At 37.9% G+C, this 15,673-nt stretch overlaps 1 long non-coding RNA gene across 1 annotated transcript; it reads right to left on the reverse strand.

Annotated features, from left to right (window-relative positions):
• Positions 1–300: 300 nt before the first annotated feature.
• On the reverse strand, positions 301–14,977 carry LOC134562690 (uncharacterized). The gene is made up of 3 exons (XR_010083243.1): positions 14,918–14,977; positions 999–1,041; positions 301–811 (listed from the first exon to the last, which is right to left on the reverse strand). It is a non-coding gene; the product is annotated as an uncharacterized LOC134562690 (long non-coding RNA).
• Between the last annotated feature and the right edge of the window lie 696 nt (positions 14,978–15,673).

Below are 15,673 nucleotides of genomic sequence, written 5' to 3' on the forward strand. Positions count from 1 at the left end.
TCATAACTCCCTAGGCACTCGATCCCCTCTATCATGCCATTTATTAGGCAGCTTGGCCCCGGCACCACATTTATTTATACCATAATATTTCATGCTATATAGTCTGAGGTTAATAAAGTCTCATTAACAGCTCCTTTATGGACTACCCTTTTATGGGCAGTCCCCATAAAGCTCTCCAAGATTTCATTTTACACTAATGGCAAAGAACCTTGCAATTTATTTTCCCCATCCAATTTCAAAGACCCTACAGCAACACAAAAGGGGGAGAAAGAAACAAGAAAAAAAACCCAAGAAAATAGTTATCTGTGGTGCAGTGAGAAGAACGTAAAGAAAAATGTGGCTATCTAATAGGCAAATATGTTTTCCCTATGTGCCAGACTCTAAATTCTGTTGGTAAGTCTAATATTTCTTCAAGAAAAAACCTGGATAAGGATGACAGTGATTTTTAGTTGTCTCTTTGTTTCAAAACGCTCATTGACTTGGGTTGAACTGGAATTTTACCTTATACCCTGTGCAGGCTGCTGATTTCTGGAGTCCTTTGAACTTCTGAAAGCTGAACAGCCTTTCTCTCCAGGTCTTCTTAGATTCAGTCACAAGAGCCTCTATGTCTTGGTGCTTTCTTGTTTGATTTCAGAATATCACTAAAAATTGTTGATGCTTCCTAAAAGAGTAGTATTTCCAAGGCATTGGGGATTGGGTGTTTTTCTTTTGTAGACTATATGAGCTTCTTAGAATTCTTTAGTATCTGGATTTAGTAGATGCTCATAACTTCTTTCTTAACATGTTCGGTATCAGAACAGCTGTGGAACATCTAGAAAAGAAAATAAACTAATAATAAATTTATTTAAACTAATGATAACTACAAAGTAATATATAATCTGAAGAGACTTCTTAAAATGTATATTTAAAAAGATCACATTGGAGCATTTAAAGTTAATAAGACAGTCACAGCTGAAGGAGTGTGCCAGAAGGTCATGGGAGGAATAAGATGCATTTACCTTTGATGTAGAGGAAGGAGAGGAACACACACTCAGCAGTCCCCTATGAGACAGGACAAACTTTGTCTCAGTGCATATGTCATTCTGAAATAAATGCACAATGTCTCTTCACCAAAGAAATCACAGTCCAAACAAAGGAAGCACAAAGAAGTGGAAGACAAGAGAAGCAGTGGGAAAGAAAATTATTTGCCCAACATCAATGTGAAATCTTCTGGCTTCTATTCTACGCCAAACCTAGGGGAGAAGGGGTCAGATCTAGTCTGATATTCTTCCATATGGCCATTTCTTCCTGCTTCTCCCCTACCCCAAAAATCATTGTTCATGTAAACGTGGAATTTAGGGAGTTTGGGACACAACAGGCAAATATTACACTGTTTGAATAAAAGCAACATATATCAGCCAGTGCTTTCTGTAACTCTAAAGTAGGATTAAAGAATTATAAAATGCTTATTGCCCTTAGATTTTATGCTTATGTATTGCCAAACACAATTTATGCTTTATTTCCTAAAAAAAATTGAGCGTTTTCATTGAAAAGTGAGTTGAGTGGAAAGATTATGTATTAGTTCAGAGAGAAGGGAGATCAATTTCACAAAGAAAACAGTCATACATGAGGAAAGTTAGATGAATCTCAGAGCCTGTGAACACCATATATTCTGCTGTAAAGCCCATATTTGAGATTTCTGCCATATTCAGGTATTTACAAAGTCAGAACTTGCAAACAGTGACAGAGATCATATGATTATAAATACTAAAAGGGAAAGATAGAAATTTTTTTTTCTCAAATAACATCAATTATTTAACAAATATCTAACTCATGCATAATTTTTCAATGGGAGATCAATAGGACCACACAGTGAAATTTAAACTTTTGCTTAAATGCTCAATCAAAAGAGATGAGATTATTTACATATGAAATTGAAAATTCATATTTACTGTAGTCTCTCATCCAGATTGTTTTATCTTTGTAAATTTTATATGAATAAAAAAAGACCACTGTATATTGATGCTAATCTCTATTATAAGAATTTTAGGAATGCAGAAATCAAGATGAGACCATTCTCCTTGCCAGCACAGAATCTGCATGATGGTTTACTACACACCAACCTACACTCCTTCTACTGAGTATCTAATTTGCCAAATCACCGTGATGGAAGGACAGTTTATGCTGAGAGCGTCAGTCTTTATGTTTCTTTTGGTTTGTTTTTTTTTTTCTTTTTCTTTTTTTCTTTTGTTTTGGTTTTTTTAAATTCATATTTTAAATCGCCTAGATGGGAAGTGCCTTTGATTTTTGTTCTGTGAATGATAAGAAGGGGTATGAACCAGGGCCATGGAACTATTTCACTTAGTTTTACTAAAGATTGTGATTTTCTATGTGCTTCCTTTTTCTGGATGTTCCTCCCCCTTTCTTCATGGCTTCCAGTCTTCTAATAACTGTTTTGAAACAGATATTACCCGGGAACTGTCCATCCCTTGAGCAATAGGATGTTATATAAATCAAATGCAGTCAGACAAATTTCAGTTCTAGATGACTGAAGGCAGAGGCTCAGATTATGAGAGGTAAGACTGCCTGGGAAAGGCAGACATTTAAAATAGGTATGCTTAGCAGTATTGCTTTAAAGAGTGCAGAATGTAGGTCAATATATTAGAACTACATTTCCATAATGCAACGTCTACGTTACAGCACTCGGGAGCCTCTATTTAATTTAGCATTCAGCTCTGCCTGTAACTGCATCTAAGTATTGATCCATCAATCTGTAGTAGTTAACATCACTAGCAAACAAAATTTCATTTATCTTCACATACCTGTTGTCCATTATTCAGAACTGGCATGTCCAAAAATCAAACATTCCTCCAGTTTTTAAAGACAATTTTGTAGCAACAACTCATTTTCATCTTGTTTTTATTATTCATGAGAGGGCTTAGACCTGCTAAGCAGCTCAACCATATACTATTAACACACAGACTAACAAAGCATGAGCAAAAGCAACCCCACCCACAAACAAAATCAGCACACAAACAGGCAGCCCTCATTTGCCAAGTCTATTGCATTAAGATATCTGTGAAAAAACAGAAATAGGAAAACAAGGGTGGTGGCTTTTGCATGCTCTAATTTCAATCACTGAGAAGGTAAAAAGAGTGTGAGTAGGTAGAGGTAAAAAGAGAAAAGAAACAGCAAAACAAAAAGCATTCCAAAACACAGCACTAACAGGTGAGAGAAACCAAGAAAGCTTCAATACAAAGGCAAGAAATATATGCAACAAGATTACAAGAATGGACAAAAAAACCCCAAACTAGGAGTGTTTTGCACTCATCTTAGGATCTCAAGAATCACTTTTAGCTGTCTAAAGAGAGGAAGAGCAGAGACAAAGCACATCAACCAAGAAACTGAATGTGTTGACAGTTATTTCATCAAAAGAAAAGTTTTTAAAAATAGAATATTGAATTGATAATAATTAAGAGTCAATAAAAATTACAGAGAAATAAAGAAGCATTAATAGCTCTGACACGTCTGTAGGTAATGTGAGTAACCAAGTATTATAACTGGAGAATTAAATATATGAAAACACATAAACAGGTGTAGAAACTCCCAAAAAATCTCAGCATCCATTTTCCAACTGAATTCAATCTATAAGACAGATAGAAAAGTTGACATTACATTTTAAACCTGCTCTCCATTTAAATTTATGCACCACAACCAATGTTACATGTATTTTCCACATTTCATTCTTGCTTATTCATGATCTACTAGTAAGAGAATTTTCAAGGGCACTAAGACAGGAAGTCACTTCAAAGAGAAAAGCTCCAAGATTTTTGATCAGATTATTATTAATCAATCATATTCATCATTTTCTCCCTTCTAAGGCAGTTCCAGGCAGCTCCACTGGTAAACAATTATTGAATTATTATATTATTACCTTGATATGCAAGGCAAAACAGAAAAAAAAAAAAATCCACGTGATACAAGAGCTTTAAAAAAGAAAAGAAACAGCATGGAATTTGCACTGAAGCCTAGAGAGAGTCACAGCAGAAGAGGCAGAAAACGCTACTCACACAACTGCATTTCTCAGATAATGCTGAAATCTATAGGATCTGCAAATATTTCTCATTATGAGGCTCCAGTAGGAAATCACAAAAAAATCAAGGGTATGGACCACACACAATGTCCAGGTTATTGTCATTTCTCCAGCACATGAGCTACACATCTAAATACTAGATGAAATTAGGGAAGAGTCGCAAGAGCACATGTAAACCTGTAAGATCCTGAGACATCCAAATGTATCTGTAGTTCCCATATTGTGACCCAATGAGGGCCTGTGTGCTCACAGAGCTGCTAAGAACTACAGCTTTTACTAATTTTTTGCTCTTTTTTTTTTTTTTTTTTTTTTTTTTGTGCAGAACATATGTTTTCTTTGCAGAATAAAGAAGGTGAGGGATGTGAGGGGAAAAGAGAGTGAATACATTTTTCAATGTTTGGACTCTCAAGGAGCAATAAAAAAAAGAACACTCTTTTGAATTTCAAATTTGACTTTTTTCAGGCTCAGAACAGTGGGGAAGACACTCACAGTACTAGCTCTTAGTATATCAAATGCTCCTTTCCATCTCCCTCCATTTTGACCTCTCAGCACACATCCTTTCCACACTTCCAGCCTGAATAAGTAAGAAAATGGGTGTCCCATCCTCGCTGCTCAGCAGTAAAGCAAAGCAGGAAAAGGGAGGAAGAATTGAAAGCTATGCATATGCAATTGAGTGAAAACCCACTCTGGCAAGGCTTTGAAATGATTAGGAGCAAGGCAGTGCAAATCCGGAAACATTAGCTCAGGTTCAGAGCTGTGCTCCTGTGTGCTGCCTCTCACCACGTTTGCCTTGCATTGCTTATTCTTGCTCCAGCTCTTTGGAAAGGGATTATCCAAGGTAGTTACTTGCAATAGCAGGGATTTAGACTCAGTGACCCAGAAGGTCCTTCAGTCTGAAGTCTCTCTGAGCTGTCTAATTCCCACCCCAGCCATACCCCATAAGATGCAGCTTTCCAAGTAATAGCACAATTGACCTTTGCCTCATGTACAACAACATCTTTTATTGAAAGCAGAAATATTTTTCTGTATCCTAGCACTAGATTGTACCACAGTAACCGAGCAAAATAGAATTCTGTTTGCACCCTAGCAAAAAAAGGTAACACTGGCATCCAAATAAAGAATTTCATCTATAAAATCTTTTATTTTAGACTAGTAGGCCTGGTTTTAAGTTGCATTTAAACCATAAACATGGTAGAAGCTATCCCAGATGGTGAATGTAAAACGTGCTGTAAATTTTAATGAAGCAAATAAGTCACTAATAACCATAATGCCAACACTGCTGCATTTTTGGTAGATGTTAATAAAGCAAAATTTTAAAAAGAGCATGCAGCATTCAAATAAGTGCTTAAAAAGCCCAATATAATTTGCTAATTCAGCTATTCACACTTTGATTGCACAGCCCCTGGTCATCTGTTCAAGTACAGCTGCTTCATGTAAAAACAAATAAAAAAAAAAGTTTTATTGTCCACCAGATGTCCCAGCTTGTAATACTTGCTGCTATAATTCAGGTCACCCAAGGTTCAAGCACATTTAGAAATTGATTGTTCTTGGATGGTCAACCTTGTGACAGTGGTCAAGGCCCTTTGGTCCTGGGTTTATCCTGCCCAGAGGTGAGGGTGCACTTCTGTATTGAAAGAATATTTGTGTTATGAATATCACAGGCACCCCAAACAGATAATTACTACTGCAGCTTAGGGAAAGAGCTGGAAAGGGCTGGAGTGGAAAGAATTCAAGCAACATATGCCCTGCTTTATAAGGCCATTGAAAACCCATTAACAGGGCCCTGCCAGATTTATTTTCTTTACTGAAAATGAATTTATTATTATTAAAGAAAGGTATAAAAGCACAAGGCACAACAACCCCGCTGCTGTGCACCAGTGTTCTCACTGCTCTTGATGGGAACTAGACGATACATGTAGTGCAGCCAGTGTTTCTCCCCAAATCAAATGTAAAAATCAATGGAGCAGAATTATCAGCTGGAGTTAAAACATCTTGCACCAAGGGTGTCAGCTGCTGTGCTGCAAAAAAGCAGGTCGGAAATCAGCAGGCAGTGTTTTGTTTATGGATTTCACAGGGCTGACAACTAAGGAGAGGCTGGACTGGAGGAAAAGGGAGCTTGTTTCTGCAAACACCTCCTCCTTCAGAGCAGGAAAAGGGCAGCAGTGAATGGAAGGAATCTGAGCAGAGCCAGGGACGCCTGCCAGAGCCATGCTGAAGGCACAGCTGTAGCATACAGTTGCCAACACCAGATCCCCACCAGGGTGAACTGAGAAGGCCAATGATTTTATTGTGTGCACCCAGAGCACTATGCCTTTACTGAACAAGATGCAAAATCTGAAACATCCCAAACATGTCAAGATGTTTCAGAGTAATCTTTCCTTGCGCAGGACCTGTGCAGCCTGTCTTAGCAATACAAGCATCTGTTTGTCACCTTATCCCATGATTTACAACAAGCAATATCTTGACAGGAATATTTTGTGAGAAACAATGTTGTTCTGCTATACTTAATTTACAGGGTGCTGCAGAAAACACAAAAAAGTTACATTTTCACCAGGTGTCTACCTCTCACTGTACAGTTCCTCTCAGCCAGTGAATTTTTGCCACTTTATGCAGTTAACACCAGCCCCTGGCACTTAATTGTGCATTGCAATTAACAGAACAATTACTTGATTGAAAACTTTCCCTCTTGAGCTTTACCACTGTTCACATCAAAATAGAGAAAAGTACAGGAAACAGAGGATTACTCAGCTACTTACTAATTTTACATGAAAATGAAAGTCCCTTCTGTTCTAGTAGATTGAATTTTGGAGGAGCTGTTAAAGTCTGTGAAAGGGCTTTACCTCTCAGCTTGGACAGATTTAAACCATCAGTATATTTGTTCTTCAAAGCCTGCCCTTTCTCACTTTGTTCTCAGAATGTTCATAAGTGTCTCCTTGCCCATTTTTCCACCTCAACACTTATTTGCTTTTCATCCCCACAGCTGATCTGCCATGTTGCCTATGCAAGGCAGTTTATCAGAGTTCTCTCTGCTCCCCATTTTATCACCATGTCCCAACAGATAACCACAATCTAATGATTTGAGTGCCCTTCAAAACCTCAGTCCTCCTTACAGTTTGTCAGCTGCCACTGACAAAGAAATGCCACTATGTCTTTTATCTCCCTCTATCTCTCATTTGACCATGTGCAGCAGTAGCCAGCTGCTGTCTCTGTGCCCTTGGTGAGGCACTAAACAGCCAACAACAGCCTGGAGGAGATGGAGCAATGGCTGGCTCAGTGATTTGGTTAGTCTGAAGACAAGGATGCAGTGCTGCTGATACAGGAGCAAGGAGCCTCATGTCTGTGGGGCTATTCTGTACAAGGAGAACAGGAGAAGAGCAACACTGCTGCAGAAAAACTTGGTCCTAGCCTCAGGCTCCCTGTGACTTTGGGTCAGCCACTTCATCAGCTTTAACAGCCACTTTCTGACACGTAAAAGCAGCAGAAATATTGTTCAGAAATGCAGTGAGCTTACACCTATCCAAAAGAGCGTGGAATACACTCAGGGAGAGCAAAATGCAGCGGCTTCAAACAGTTAAAGGGATTAGGCTTGAAGATGTTGGATCAAATTTTAATCATGTCAGGAGAAATCCACCCACATGCCCAGGGAGCAAAATATCTAGCCCAGAACTTCCAAAGAGATTGTTGTAGAAAATGTACATCCTTGCCGTTTCCACAGTTCAGGCAGGACTTGGTCTGTGCATGCACAGAGGCATCTCAGCTGCCTGCCCCACACTCATGCAGTGGCTCCCAGTTAATTACCAATTCCCTGTTCTCCACCTGCGTTAGCTGCAATTGGAAAGCTGTCTTTTCATTCCCATCACAAGTCCTCCAAAGCTGGGACAAATTTTGGAGGGATAAATCGAATTTAACGGGAAAAAAAAGGGGACAGATGTGGGAGGGAACCCAGGGACAAGAGGAGATACCCATCCTCAGTGGAGACAGGAGTGAGTAGGTGACTCCCAGCCATTTCCTATGCTGCCACATTCTGTGGAGGGCCCAGTACCAGGCTTTTCATCCGGGAGTGATGCTGGCAGCGTGCAGCCCTTGGGGAGACACAGGGACGCCTGATCTGCTCCGTGCCAAGACAGCAGCCCCAGCACTCAGGGTGCCCTGGAAAGCCGCCCCAGCTGCGGTCAGCCTGCCTTCATTGGCAGGCAGCGCCACGGCACCAAGAGCCACTCCTGGCCATTGTACAGGCTCATACAGGCTAATCCTCTCAGAGTTTATCCTAATGAATTAGCAGCTACTGGATTAGATGGGCTGCAGGCAGGCTGCAGCTGAAAGCTGACTGAAATTTCCCCTTACACCTCTGTTTCTACGCATCAGATTCAGTTTCCATCAAATGATTTTTCCTCCTTTTTAACCATCAGTTCTGTTGCAGACCCATTGACAAACAACAGTTTTGTTTGACAAACTACAAAATTTGAAACTATCTCTTTAAGACTCAGTGTCACTTTTAGGCTATTGTTACCTCTCAGATTTTTGTTGCCAGGCTGACAATAACAGGTATTTTTCAAGCTGCAAGGACTAGAGTCCAGGAATTATATAAGTGAGAAAACAAAATATGACCCACATCTAATGGCTCAGGAAGCAAACATAAGAAAACAGTGATTATTTGTCAAGTCTCATTTTTAAGACTATTTCAGGAGCTTCTGACCATTGAGGGTTGAATAATTTGTATCACTACCAATTTCCTAAAACAAAATTTGTCCCATCTGCTGTTTCAATTATGCAAACTGCACTGTATTTACAGTGTTTACACTTTCGATAAAAGATCTTAATAGCTAAGCAGACATGCAAGCAGCTTATCTCCCTGTGCTTTCTCTGAGCATTTATCACAAAAGTTTATTATTTCCACAGGACAGTGCTATTAGAATTCACCCTTTGTTGACCTCTGTCATACTTTGAATTATACATTATCTATGTTGTTACTAAACAGCTGCTTTCGAGTCTTATTTCATTTGCAGCTTGCACCAGCAGAAAAGAACTGGAACTTCTGTTTTCCAGCCTCTCCAGCAGATACAGACAGGTCTGATCTCTGATCTTCCATGGAAGTCAGTCACCCACAAAGACCTTCCGACAGGTAATGTCAGCCAGCTCCTCAGCTGTCTGACATCTGGTGAAATCAGTAAATCAAAACTGAGAACTGCAGTTAGGCAACATCAGAGCATTTCACCCATGTGGGTAAGAGAAAGCCATGGAACAGGAGTAATCTGAGAAAGCTTTAGAAGCCAAGAGAATATATGGCATTATGCACAGAATACATGAATATTGCTGATGGCTTTTTTCCTTCCTGTTCCCCTTATGTTCCAAAATGATACTTCTACTGACCTTTTTCTCTAGATTTCACAGTTCTCAGTCTTCTGCGTAACTGTGGCTAATACTTTTTCTTCAACTAACAATAATCCCCTGGCCACATTATTAGTTTAAGGCTCAACCCCAGGAGAGAAATAGGGCTTCAAATTAACAGGAATGTATTAGCATGTTTTTTAAACTCCAGGGAGTGTTATTCTGAGGATCTTTTGCAATCTAATGCCAAATTTATATTTAAATTCTGGGGACACCTTTACTGCTTATGATCTGACCTAGATGGTCCCAGATTGGGTGTATTTTAGAGATACAGGCCTATATATTCCTATATCATGCAAATACTCATGTGAAAAGGAGATGATAACTCAAATATTCCAGTATAAGAAAATTTAAAAAAAGAAAACAAACCCCAAATCCTAAAGAAAAAGACCACCTCTAATAAAAGCAGACAAATAGCTATACAAGAGGGCTACTGACAGACAAGCTCAAAGTGCAGTTTTGGATTTTCACTTAAAAATTTTTACACGGGGAATCTCTTTCTGATGACAGCTAAGCACATTTACCTCTGTACAGCATGGCACACTTGGTAATGTTTCTCTTCCTTTCCCTGAAGCTCACATTTTCCATATCCTTAGCAACATGAATGTTATAGTACAAAAGCTTCAAATAAAGCCAGGGCATAGAGTAATGGAAAGAGCACAGAGTGAAACAAATGCCTCCACAGGCAACAGTTCGGTAATCAGTTCAGTACAGGTGAAATCTGCTCTTGTAGCTACTGCAGAGGTTTCTGTTTATGTTTAACAAAAAAAAAAGCAAACAAACAAAACACCCTGATCTGAAGTACCATGCATGAAATTCATCCAGATACAGGTGGTTTAAATGAAAGTTTGACTGAAGACCACCATTTATTTCCCTTGATGCCACTTTTATCACCTCCATTGTAATTTGACTTTTATATTCTAACACCAATAAGACATACTTCCCTTTAAATTAAAAGATTATCAATTTCCCCCTCAAGAATATTTTATCTTCTAAGGCTATGGTGATTCTGAAAGCTTCACGTTAAGTGTGAATATGTAGCAGAAAACTCAAAATTATCTACTAGGAGAAGCAAGCCTGTGAATACCCCACATAACTTGTCTACTCATATCTAGTGTGTTTACAGGTTGGCTAATGAAACCCATTTAAGTAAGATAGTCTCCTTTTGCATTATATCTCTGCTTACTATTCATGGCCTGCTTGGGCAATACTCTGTTAAAATCCCATTTTAAAACCCCTGCTTTGTGAGATGACATTTTAATGCAGTCACTGCTCATCTCCAGAATTCTATGAAAAAAACTGTGTCTGTTCTGAAGAGATAAAGCAAGAACACAGACAGGCTCAAAACCTCATGTGAGGGGACAGAGGTTCAATGCTAATGTTTCTTTCTCTCTTCTTCATTAAGTAGTTTCTTAATTAAAAGCCTTTTTTGTTTTGTTTTGCTTTTGTTTGACAGAAGCAGGGCATTTGATCTGCTAAACCCTTTATACCTGGTCAGATATGAATCCCTCTCATCCTTCATCATCACAGGACTACCTGCAATCCTCCTGAAACACTGGTTCTGCCTTGGAGCCCACAGGGATTTTGCACAGCCTGAATTTATATTAGTTCATACAGTGCATTTTCCTCCTCCCACACTTTGTCAGGAGATGTCTGTTGACTTGTATTGACGAGGATATTAACAACCCTAGGGAAACTTTTTTCCTGAGCTTGTCTGTGCAGGGTGACACTTGACATGCTCAGTGCCACAGTCTAAGCACAGCTGAGCAGCTGCTGCCCAAACATGAATACTCATGACAGATGAGTTTATTTAAAAGCTGCATCTGATACTGATCACTGGCTCAAAACACCTGCCTCGCCAGCACCACAAGAGAGCTGCCAGGCTAGTGAAACACTAGCAAGATTTGAAACTTGGCTAATAGTTAACTTTCTGACCTGTTACTCTGCTCTTTCTGTTTATGTGCCAAAGTATGAAAGATGAGGGGGGCAAATTTAAGTCACCTCATGGCCAACATGTGCCAAGATTTACTTGCATTTCTTGATGCTGTTGTCATTCCACTTGAATACAAACAGTTAAATGGAGAATAAAAGGAAACTAGAGCTCACTTGCATGCTGACTTTGCTGTGCACTCCTGCAGACACAGCCTTCTTTACAAGAGTCCTCCTACAAAACTTCATTACTTCAGCAGCTAAACAGCAGAGCTGATTGTGCATCAGGCACCAGGCTGGCTTGTTGAAAGGCGATTCATTCCTCTCAGCATGGCACTGGAAGTGCCTGTCTCTCTCCACGCTTAATATAGAAGCACCTGGGTCAGCAAACTTGTGAATGTTGAAGGACAGCAAAGCCGAACACCTCCCTCAGCTCTGTAGCTTAGAGCAGCCATGGATACAAACCAGCTGTGTGAAAACCAGTGCTGCTCATCAGGAAATTTGTGAGACCTTGGGTCTCACAGTCAGAACCATTTTGCACACTCACTTTACTAAGTGAAAGTAAGAAGGATAATTAAAGGAGCATCAGGACCTGGCAGGAGCACGAGCAGAGCAGCCAAGACATGAGCAGCTCCAAGAGGAAACACACAGACAGCCTGGGGGTAGCAGGACCTTTGGAAGCTGAATGGCCAGCAAACCACCACCAGAGCAACCTTCGTGGCAAACACTCTTCTCTCCTGCTCCTGTGTGTTGCAGAGATGATGGATGCCTCCACCCTCCAAGGCTGTGCCCCAAACACAGAAAATTAATTAGAACTAGGTCATATTGCAAGACATCAGACCCTACTTGGCAAAATTTTCTTGAAACTTCAAGCAATCTCTAAAATGATTGCCCACACTGCTAAGGGAGAAACACTCCCAGTAACAGAAGTAATCAAAAAAAAAGAATTTCTGTTGAGTTTTTCCTCCCAAAACAAAGGAAAATCGGGATAAAAAGCAGGTGATAATAGTAATTTAATAAAATGAAACCATGAAAGAAAAAAAATAAGCACACAGCTTCTTTAGCATGCAGTGTACACTGTAGGTAAGTTTAGAGTGTTCATCTTGTGTTTTTTGTAACTCTGAGAAATATGAAGGAAATTACAATGCTCAATGTTCAGGAAAGGCTTAAGTATGAGGTTTTCCTTTAGATATGTCTCTAAAATAAGCACAAAAACAAAATATTGAAAATGGCTGTGTTGTATTAATTTATCAGCTAAAAGGAAGACTCATGCAAATTCAGACAGTATCACCTGGACAGGATCCAAATGCTGATCCTGGTATAGAGGAAACTTTTAGTTTAAGACTCAGTGTCTGGGAAAATAGATTGTGCCTTCATATGTATTATGTACTCATTATAATGCACAAAATCAAAAGGGATGGTGAATTTGACCACAGTAAATGTAAATTGTGAGTGCTTATCTCTTCTGAAAGAAAGGATTTTAAAACATAGAATAATTCTAAAAATAGTTTAACAAATATCAAGTAATAGCTTGAACATTATTCTAAAAATCATTTCCCTATTATTTTGAGAGGAACAATGTCACAAAGACCTTTTGGTTAGCTAGTTGGTTAGTTTTTTGGACAGTTATTTCCAGACACATTCTATATATGTTTGCAGGAGCTGTGTGCCTGAGTGGTCCACCTCACATTCCTTCTCTAAAAGGTGCTTTAACATAGATATTTTTTACTGATAAATAAAAAAGTGGTTGAATACACTAGAACAGAAAAACATTAGAGTACTACTTAGATTAACTTTTCTTTCCTGTCCACAAGGCACTTTAGCCTCCTGTCATTCACCAAGTTTTCCAATTTTTGATTGCTTTTAATGTTCACTGTTATTAGATTAAAAACTGGAGAATTCACTATTTTATCAGTGGAAAAAATATCTCTCCTAATTGCATATTATAAATATAATTTATTTCCCCAAAATTATCTTTTACAGAGTCTGATTCACTCTTGGGACCCCAAATTATTCTTTCCATTCTAAATATCAACCATGATTCAGTACAGGAATTCAATAGCTGTGTATATTTTCAAGCACCAAATTTTAATTCTTTTTTGGTATTTATATCAATTTTAAAATTGAAACTAGATGGCTCTCTTCACTCCCTCACCTCTTTTTAGATCCCTCTAATAATGCCAGTCTATCTGTATGAATCTTCAAGATGGGCAATAGGAATATGCAAACAGTACAACTGTTGACTGAGGACCACTGACACACTATATATTTCCTCAGCTCATGGTAAATTTTCATACCACCACACCTCCGACAAATTAGGGAGCAGCACAAGCAGGCTCTGAGTTGTGAGAGTTGCTATATTTTTGCTCCCTGATTTTAAAATGCATATCAAGATTATAATTAAAGCTGTCAAAAGCAAGATCTTTTCAAGACATTACAGTCTTGGACACATTTATTTATATTTTTGTATAAAATACCCAATTATTAGCACCAGGTTTGTCTTTCCACAGAAAAAAACCTACATTGTACATGACCAGTATCAGTATTTAATATGTTCATCTAGGACCTGCTTTTAAAACCAAGAAGAGAAAGGCTCCTGATTTCAACAGTACAAGATTCAATCCCCAAATCCCTAAATCATATAACCTAGATACAGATATAACCTCTGCCCTGAGTTCTTGTGCATGAGAGTTCCTATGGATTATTTGCCTTACCCCTGTAATAACACACTTATGAAACACAGTATTTATTTTAATGGTATACAGCTGAATATATTAGTTACACAACTTCAGAATAAATACTTGAACAGATATTTTATTTATCCCAGTCTATGTATATTTTTCCACCTTTATGCTAAGCAGTTAGTAATAGTTAAATTAAATTAATAGAAAATTCTATCAAGCCTATAAAACTGAAAAAAATATGATCTAACATTCCTAAGCCACCATCGTTCCATGTCATAAATACTATATTTCCTAAAAGCAAACAAAACAAACAAACAAACAAAAACCCCAACCAAAACAGCTAATAAGGAAATCAAATCAAAACTTCTCTATTTTTAATGTGCTTATTAAATTTTGTCTGTTTTGTCATATAATCCCATTAAACTGAGTAAAATTTTCAAAGAATATATCAGCAGATTGAAACTCCTTCATGGATTAAATAAACATCTGTGAAATGTCTTTTTTCAGTCACTGGTTGTTCCCCTTTCTCTCCTATGTTTGCACAATACTAATAATTTAATCATGAAGACAACTTATTGATAGGAAATGGAAGAGATGTGTGTTTCTACAGTGTCTAATTAAATAAAACTAAACACTTAATTTTTTGGATTTTTTCTGCAACATTTTCAATGAAATGTTTTCTTTTGCTCAACATTTTTTTTTCATAAACCTGTTGTAAATTCTTCCTCAGACTTGATTTATTTAAGACATGGAATGACAAATCATTAATACTATCACTACTTCTAGAGTTACTTTCATTGTCTTGATGGATGTGACTGAATATCTAAACAATTTCAGAACCTACCTCAAATCTCCAAATCTTGAGATTGTGAAAGCAGCTGCTGTGGAGAACTTGGATTCTTTGGGCCTAAAAGAATAGAATGAGCACAGAATAAAACAAAGTAAAAAGACTAACAAATTTTAAAGTTTCAAAGATAGTTGGGGAGAAGGTAAAAGGCAGTGATACATAAAGACAAAGTAGTTTATATTTTTTCCAGACTGATGTACTCCTCATTACTGGTACCGCCTTAGAAACACTTAGATAAAGAGTTTCTGATAGCTGCTTTCTTTGTACACCACCAGAGTTATAGGAGATCTACTAATAATGAATATGAGACCCCAAAATTAACCTAGTCAGACTGGAAAATATCTTAGTTAATTATCAAAATCTCAGGTGACAAAGAGGAGATTTACTAAAATTATGATCAATAGAAAACAAAAGTATATCATAAACAACAGGAAACTTTGAAACTAATTTTTATTTCAAGTACAATAGTAGATTTTTGTAGTATGTTTAGCCAATCAGAATAGTCCTAATACTGCAATAAAAATAAATATGGTTGATCCCAATTCCCTGTGACACCTAGAGGCTATGAGTGTGATAATAAAACAGTTTCCTAGTAATATGTAAGTCCACAAGAAATAATAAAGTCCAAAAACAATACTGAAATTTACAATTTTATCAGAATTAATATTGCAAAGAGACTTTTGCAATAGATATTATTGCAAAGACTCGAAGTCTTTAATAGAATAAAACCAAGATATTAGTACTTCCATGTCT

The sequence above is a fragment of the Prinia subflava genome, chromosome 1 (assembly GCF_021018805.1).
Source record: "Prinia subflava isolate CZ2003 ecotype Zambia chromosome 1, Cam_Psub_1.2, whole genome shotgun sequence".
Lineage (NCBI taxonomy): Eukaryota > Metazoa > Chordata > Aves > Passeriformes > Cisticolidae > Prinia > Prinia subflava.